The sequence below is a fragment of the Sylvia atricapilla genome, chromosome 5 (assembly GCF_009819655.1).
Source record: "Sylvia atricapilla isolate bSylAtr1 chromosome 5, bSylAtr1.pri, whole genome shotgun sequence".
Taxonomy (NCBI): domain Eukaryota; kingdom Metazoa; phylum Chordata; class Aves; order Passeriformes; family Sylviidae; genus Sylvia; species Sylvia atricapilla.
Window position 1 is genome coordinate 19984190 of NC_089144.1, and position 6826 is coordinate 19991015.

Sequence of the window (6826 nt, forward strand, 5' to 3'; positions counted from 1 at the left end):
AAACAGGCATTTAATTAATTTTTATAATGTTACAGAGGTGTGAATAAATACTAGAATATTTACAAATACGGGGTTTTGAGAGTACACAGTCGAATACTTGGTTTTTTCACTTTAATAAGGTGCTTAAGCTTATGTTGACAATACTTCACCATCAAGAATGTGATGGTGAAGTATTGCCATACTTCACCATATGTCTGTGAGATGTGGTTGAGCACAGCTTGTTGGTCTGGAACAGTGATAACTGTAAAAATTATATCTGAAAATTAAATATCTATGTATCTATCTATATTTATAAATTGTGTAATCTTTCCTTTTCTGTGATGCAGTCACAGCATTTAACTCAGATGTTCATACCAAAGGAAAATCTTTTCCCAGAGAGTTAAACTAATGCTGTGTAATTTAATTAACCAGTTGATACAAATGTAGAGCAGTGTAGTCTCGGACTGTAGCATTTTTGATGGTAGCAGAAATACACTGTGGATTTTTCAGTGTCGTATTTGCTGACATTTTTCTTAATAAGCTTAGTGAGTGAAGCTCACTGAAGCACACCATCTCCAGAGACCTTCCCATTTAGTTTTACTGTGGATTTGGATTTTTCCATTTAAGGCCATTTGAAATCCCAAATGGTCTCCTTCAAAGCGACTTTCACTTAAAAGGAAGTTGCTGCATCTTCCTAAGCTCCCTTAGAAATCAACTTATCCAAATCATGGCATTAAGTGGGGCAACAGTATTTGATTTCAAACAGTCGGGAAATTGACTGTTACACAGCTTTGGTGGTACAAAGATGGCTGGTAATTTCTAATTTTAAAGGTCTTTTGGAGGATTCATAAAGCCCTTGAGAATACTGCAAAGGAACACGGTACTGTGTTCTGCTGCTAACGAAATAAAGTGTCTGGGAGATTAAGCAGGGGGAAATCTTGCATTAGAATAGGTTGACAAGACAGATGAAACATTAAGAATTCATCCAGCTCATCAACAAAGATCTGACTAGATCTCAAACAGCAGAAATCTCTATGAAAACCTCACTTGGATTCCTTTAAACCTGAATTTGACGTACCAGTCTCATATAATTCCCCTTTTCTCAAAAAATGGTGTAATGGCTTCATTGGACAGAAGAACAGAGAAATTGTATTTGAAAGAAGCACACAGATGCTAAAATGAAAAATTTTACTCTACTGTCAAGTCCTTCAAGATGCTCTTTGTCTGGGGATAAACTAGGGATTGATCTCTTGGAATCACAGAATCATTAAAGCTTGAAAAGTCCTCCAAGATCAAGTCCAGCTTTTGACCAAATACCCCAAGCCCACTAAACCATACCACAAAGTGCCACACACATTTGGTTTTTTGAGCACTTCCACATGTGATGATTCCACCACTTTCCTGTGGAGCCTGTTCCAATGCTTAACCATTCCTCCAGTGAAGAAATTTTGCCTAATATCCAACCTGAACCTCCCCTGACACAACCTGAGGCCATTTCCCCTTGTTCTGTCTCTAGCTGCTAGTGGGAAGAGGACAACCCTCAAATCTTGTTAAATTCCTTTGTGAAGAGTCTTGGGGCATGGCCACTGATAAAAACACCACAAAACCAGTGCAAGTTAAATCCTGAGATCAAGAAAACCAGCTGAATAGTGCAATAAACACGATTACAAGAGTTGTTGACTCAGCAAATCCCACCCCACTGCTCACCAATTTCAGTCAAACCCAGAAAACACTTCTTCAGCTACTCCTACAGCCCAGGCAGTTCTGTTGACAGGAAAAGAGTTTTCTAACTTTATGGAGAAGAAGAAATCAGAAGCTGAGTGTCAAACTCGGCCATCCTCCTACCTGCCTGCTTCAGCTTTACAGGGCAGACTGGGGGATGAAAAATCCACCTCCTCACTCCTCACAGCAGCAGCAAATTGGAGAAGTCATTCCAGGCCTGAAAAATGAGCTATAACTAAATGATGTCACTATATCTGTGCCCTTGCCTTCTCTCTCTGCTGGCATTTTCCTCCCTACAGCTGAAAATACCACCCATCCCAGGGAAAGGAGTAACAAATCCTGGTGGAATAGGAAGCGAAGTGCATCCCTGCTGCCTGTAGATCACATGAGCTGAAGGCTTCATGCCTCACGATGAAAACACAGCACGTGGCCCAGGACCAGGAGGCTGCAGGACCAGTGTGCCACTGACTCATCCTTCCTGCATGGCTCCAGCACACGGCAGCACTCGAGGCACGTTTGTCCAGCTGATGGTTTGACTCAATCTGAAGTTGAGTTTTCCCACGTCACTGACCTGTTAATTGTAGGCAGAGCGCGGGAGACAATAAATAGTCCACGCACTCCTGAGTCAGATCCTTTCCTCACAGTTACCAGGCAACCTCCTCCAGCTCTCCACAGCTCTGCTGATACTTTTCCCTCCCTTCCCACTGCAAACTTAGGGATGGAGAGCGTGTGTTCATCGGAGGGTAAGAGACAAGGCACAGCATATTTAAGTTGGATGGCTGTTTACAAGCACTAAGCGATGCACTCCGGTAATAAACAGCTATGCCAGAGCTAATACTCAATAAACAGTGTGCTTTATAAGCAATTAGGGACTCACATTGTGGAACAGCCATTTCAGTGGAAGATACACTACCCCAGCAATGCTTAGCAAGATAAGTGGCTTGTTAAAAGCATCATAATTCTCCTTTAAAAATCAATTAACAGTTTGGTGCATTTTTTCTACTGTATGGACTGCTGGGTCTCTTATTCAAAAGACAATGAATCCAGGGAACTGCTTCCCATGTTCTATTTATTGGCTGGTGTTTAACCCATAGAAGTGCAACTGGAAGCAAACTTGCAAAGTAAAGGAATAAAATTGTTTCACTGTAGTCAAGTTCAGATGTCAAGAGGCAGCTGAAGATGCTCAGATGAGTCAGATAAAAGATTTTTCTCTGGGCAAAGGAGCAATCAGAGCACATTATAAAACCATTTCCATTATGTTCTTATTTGGGTTTTTTAAAAATTAAATTCATTAATAATCTCTTCCCCAAATCACAATAGATTAGGCAGCAGAAGTTTAGTTCAGGGATATTTGATTGTGGGTTCTACCCAAAAAGGCAGTGCAGGTTCCTTCTCCAGAAGTTACAGAATGTTTTCTTTCTCTTCTAATGAAACCTGCTGTATGGGATGCCTGGGAAAGAACAGTCTCTCAGGTACCGAGCACAGAAAAGAGGGAGAGAAAATCATGGAAGAGGATCAACCTTGCCATGCCTCCCCTCCATGAACAGCAGCAGGGCACTGGAGAGCCAGATGTCCTCCTCTTTTCACCTCACAAAGCCAGAGAGTTTTCAACCACTTCTGTTTGCAAAGGTAAAATGCCTTTTCTAAGTGAGACTGAATATTTCCAACCTCTCTAAATATTCACAGGATTATTTTTCCCAGCCCATATGATGCACTCCTTTTTTCTGAGCAGCAACGTGCTCTCCTTGCCATTGATTTCCCATCAGCCCTTTACAAATGCCTTCAGTCTTCCCTTCCTGATTAATTATTAAACTATGAAATCAATCTCTGCATCCAAGAGTTTGCAAATCAAACACAACCTCCACCTGCCTCTCCTCAAATGCAAGTAGTTGAAAAAGAGTTTGGACAGACTTTATAATCCTGCTGGGCTGTGCTGACCTCATGGATGAATATACCCTTGCACAGCAGAGCTTTTGAGGTGATAAAAAAAGCGAATTGTGCTGTTTTTTATGGGACACAAAATGGAAAGCAAAGGATTTCAAAATCAGCCTTTGGTAGGATTGTGGTGTAATATGAGCTGTTCAGAGAAGTTTCCAGGTGTCATGCTTGGATTAAACTAGCTAGAAAAGTGCTTTTCTCTCATCTACCATGCTTTGTGCTTCTGGGAAATAAATGGGAAAAAAAAACTCTGGCTGTCTAAAAGTCAGTTTAATTCCCCCCACTGCCAGGGCTGCAGAGTCAGTTGGCTTTTCTCTACTTTCCACCCCCACCTGCCCCAGAGGAGGAGCAATGGGGCTGGTTGCTGTGGTTTTGCTTTACAGAGCCACTCCCCCCAACCCCTGTTTTAATCCTTACACTATAAAACCTGAGAGCAATTGAACAGACTGAAAACTGGGAGGTGATGCCATCCAAAGAGGCTGCCACAGCTGCTCCACCTAGAGATGTGTATTTCTCGAAAGTGTGAGTGCACATCAAAATATTTACTTTTCCAGTCTAGAAAATTTCTCATGTCAACCTGACTAATTTTTTTCATCTTGACAAAGAGCATCTTCCACTAAAAAACAGAACAAATGGCACTGCTGAGGATAAACCTGTTCTTACACATCCAAGCCAATATATAAATATCAACCCAATAGCCAGTAGCAAAGTCAATAGATAAATCTGACTCCTACCCTCAGGTTTATACAACGCAGGTTTGCAGATACTACCTGAAAATAAACCCAAATTACTCTTTATATCACCTTGTGTCTTTTTTACTCCTTTGATTTTTTTAAAATTATTTTTTATTTAAATCATTACAGAATGGGATTATTGGCAGGTCAGAGAGGAGCTAATAGCATTTCTTAGGTGAAGTTTCATGATCCCCACACTTTTATTTCAGGCATGTCAGACCCTCTTCAAGAGTGACTGAAAGTTTGTTTGTGACCTTTTGAATGAAAAAGTTAGATTTTCAGTAATTTCAGAGAACTTTGGAATGCTCTTCCACCTTTTTGCTGGGGTAGTAAAATGAGTAAGGCCTGTTAGCCTCTGTAAGCATATTTATACTGATTGCCTATGAACAATTTGCACTTAATTAACAAAACAGAGAATTTTAAAATTTTTGCTGGGTTCTAGCCATGGCAAGAATTAAGCTGTCAGGTCTCACAATTTCTTTCCTTACAGGTCCTACTATTTTTTTAGCCTTAGTTTATTAAAAAAACCCCTACATGACTGAAATCCTGGCATTTTTCCCTTCTAGGAACCTGATGTACTTAGAGGATATAAACTCAGCAAGCTTTGAGGGTGGAAATGCTGTCTCTGGCCTCCAGGCCATTGTTGCAGGAGCACTTCAGCTGTCACAGGGAAACATCTCACCAGCACTGAGGAGATTCCATCTCTTTCAAGGCCAGACTCTAAGGGGTTGATGGTATTAAGATTTTTACAATGTTTATAAATAGAACTATCTCCTCTCCTCTCCTCTCCTCTCCTCTCCTCTCCTCTCCTCTCCTCTCCTCTCCTCTCCTCTCCTCTCCTCTCCTCTCCTCTCCTCTCCTCTCCTCTCCTCTCCTCTCCTCTCCTCTCCTCTCCTCTCCTCTCCTCTCCTCTCCTCTCCTCTCTCTCCTCTCCTCTCCTCTCCTCTCCTCTCCTCCTCCTCTCTCTCCTCCCTCTCCTCTCCTCTCCTCTCCTCTCCTCTCCTCTCTCCTCTCCTCTCCTCTCCCAAAAAGGAAAACCCTGCTGGTTTATCTCACACAACTTAGAAAAAAGTGATTTTCCCAGTTTTAGCTATAATCTGGCCTATTTCACCCCAACCAAGGAAAATCTTCTGCCCTTATGCACCCTCACTTTGTCCTCTAGATGACTTCCAAGACAGCTACTAACCTCTCCTCTCACCACTGATACAGGAGCATCCTTTTGTCATACCTCACCTACGCCTCTCAGTCAACGTCAAAGTCATCTTAAACATTCACAATCCAGCCTGGAAACCTCTCCTTGGCTCCAGGCTTCCTGCTCTATAAAGTCTGGAAAGAAGCATCATGACTGAAGAGCATCCAAAAATGTGTAAACTTTCCCATATAAGGCCTCCCTTGGAAGTTGTCAGAGTGAGCATCCATCCTTTTGGGAGCAATCAGCTTGGGATCCATCCCAGATAACCCTGCAGCAATGAATGCAGGCATAGCTCATTATCCTGGGCACCCTGTCAGGGAGGAGCTGGCCACCTCTAAGCCATTCCAGGGAACCCAAAAAGATAAGTGAGGAAACCCAGCCTGCAGTCAGTTTGCTCCTCAGGGTTTTCATCTCCAGTGTAAAATATCTACAGGGTCTGGCACTTGAAATAGGGCTTGAAACCTCTAGTGTGAAATCACCAGAGAGAAACACAGCCCCTTGGGCATGATTTGGATTTCAGGGAATTACACTGTGCTCTTCACAGGGTCTGTCCTTGGTGACTCTAGGGGAGCAGGTGGTGACTCAGTTTTAATGTAGCAATTCTGTTAATTGTCCAAATAATCCAACTTGCGTGTATCTGGGCCCTCATAAAGGTTCAGCTCACTTTTAAAATCAAAATTTGCCAGGGAAGGTGACAGCAGAAGCTCTCTGCTCTGCCTGTCTGACATGATCTTGGCAATTCCCAGGGGTATATTGCAGTAACATAGAATTTGGTGAGAGCTTTTATTCTGGTAAATCTCCAAGTGTTGACAGAGTTGCTTCTTTCTATCTTCCTCATGTTCCTTTTCCTTCTACAGGAAAAAGCTGAAAAGTGGGAACCTGGAGCTGCTATAAAATATACAGAAATAAACATACAATATACAGAAAGTAAACATATAAACAAAACCAAATAAATATTGTAAATATATATTTACAAATATATAAATATGCAAATATATATATAAGATATATTTATATAAATATATACTACCTTGTGTTTCATTATTTTTAAATAATATCATTTCTTAAGCCCAATTTTTATTCCAGGAGGCTGACTGAGTTTTTTTATGTTTTGAGTCTTGTTGGTACTATGAGTCATGGAAATTCCCTCTGAGATAATCTCAGGCAAGGGGTTTGAAACTCAAATGCAATTTCATGTTATCTTTAACCTGGTTTATGGCCTGTTGCATGGAAAATATACTTCATTGTTAGGGGGTCAAGA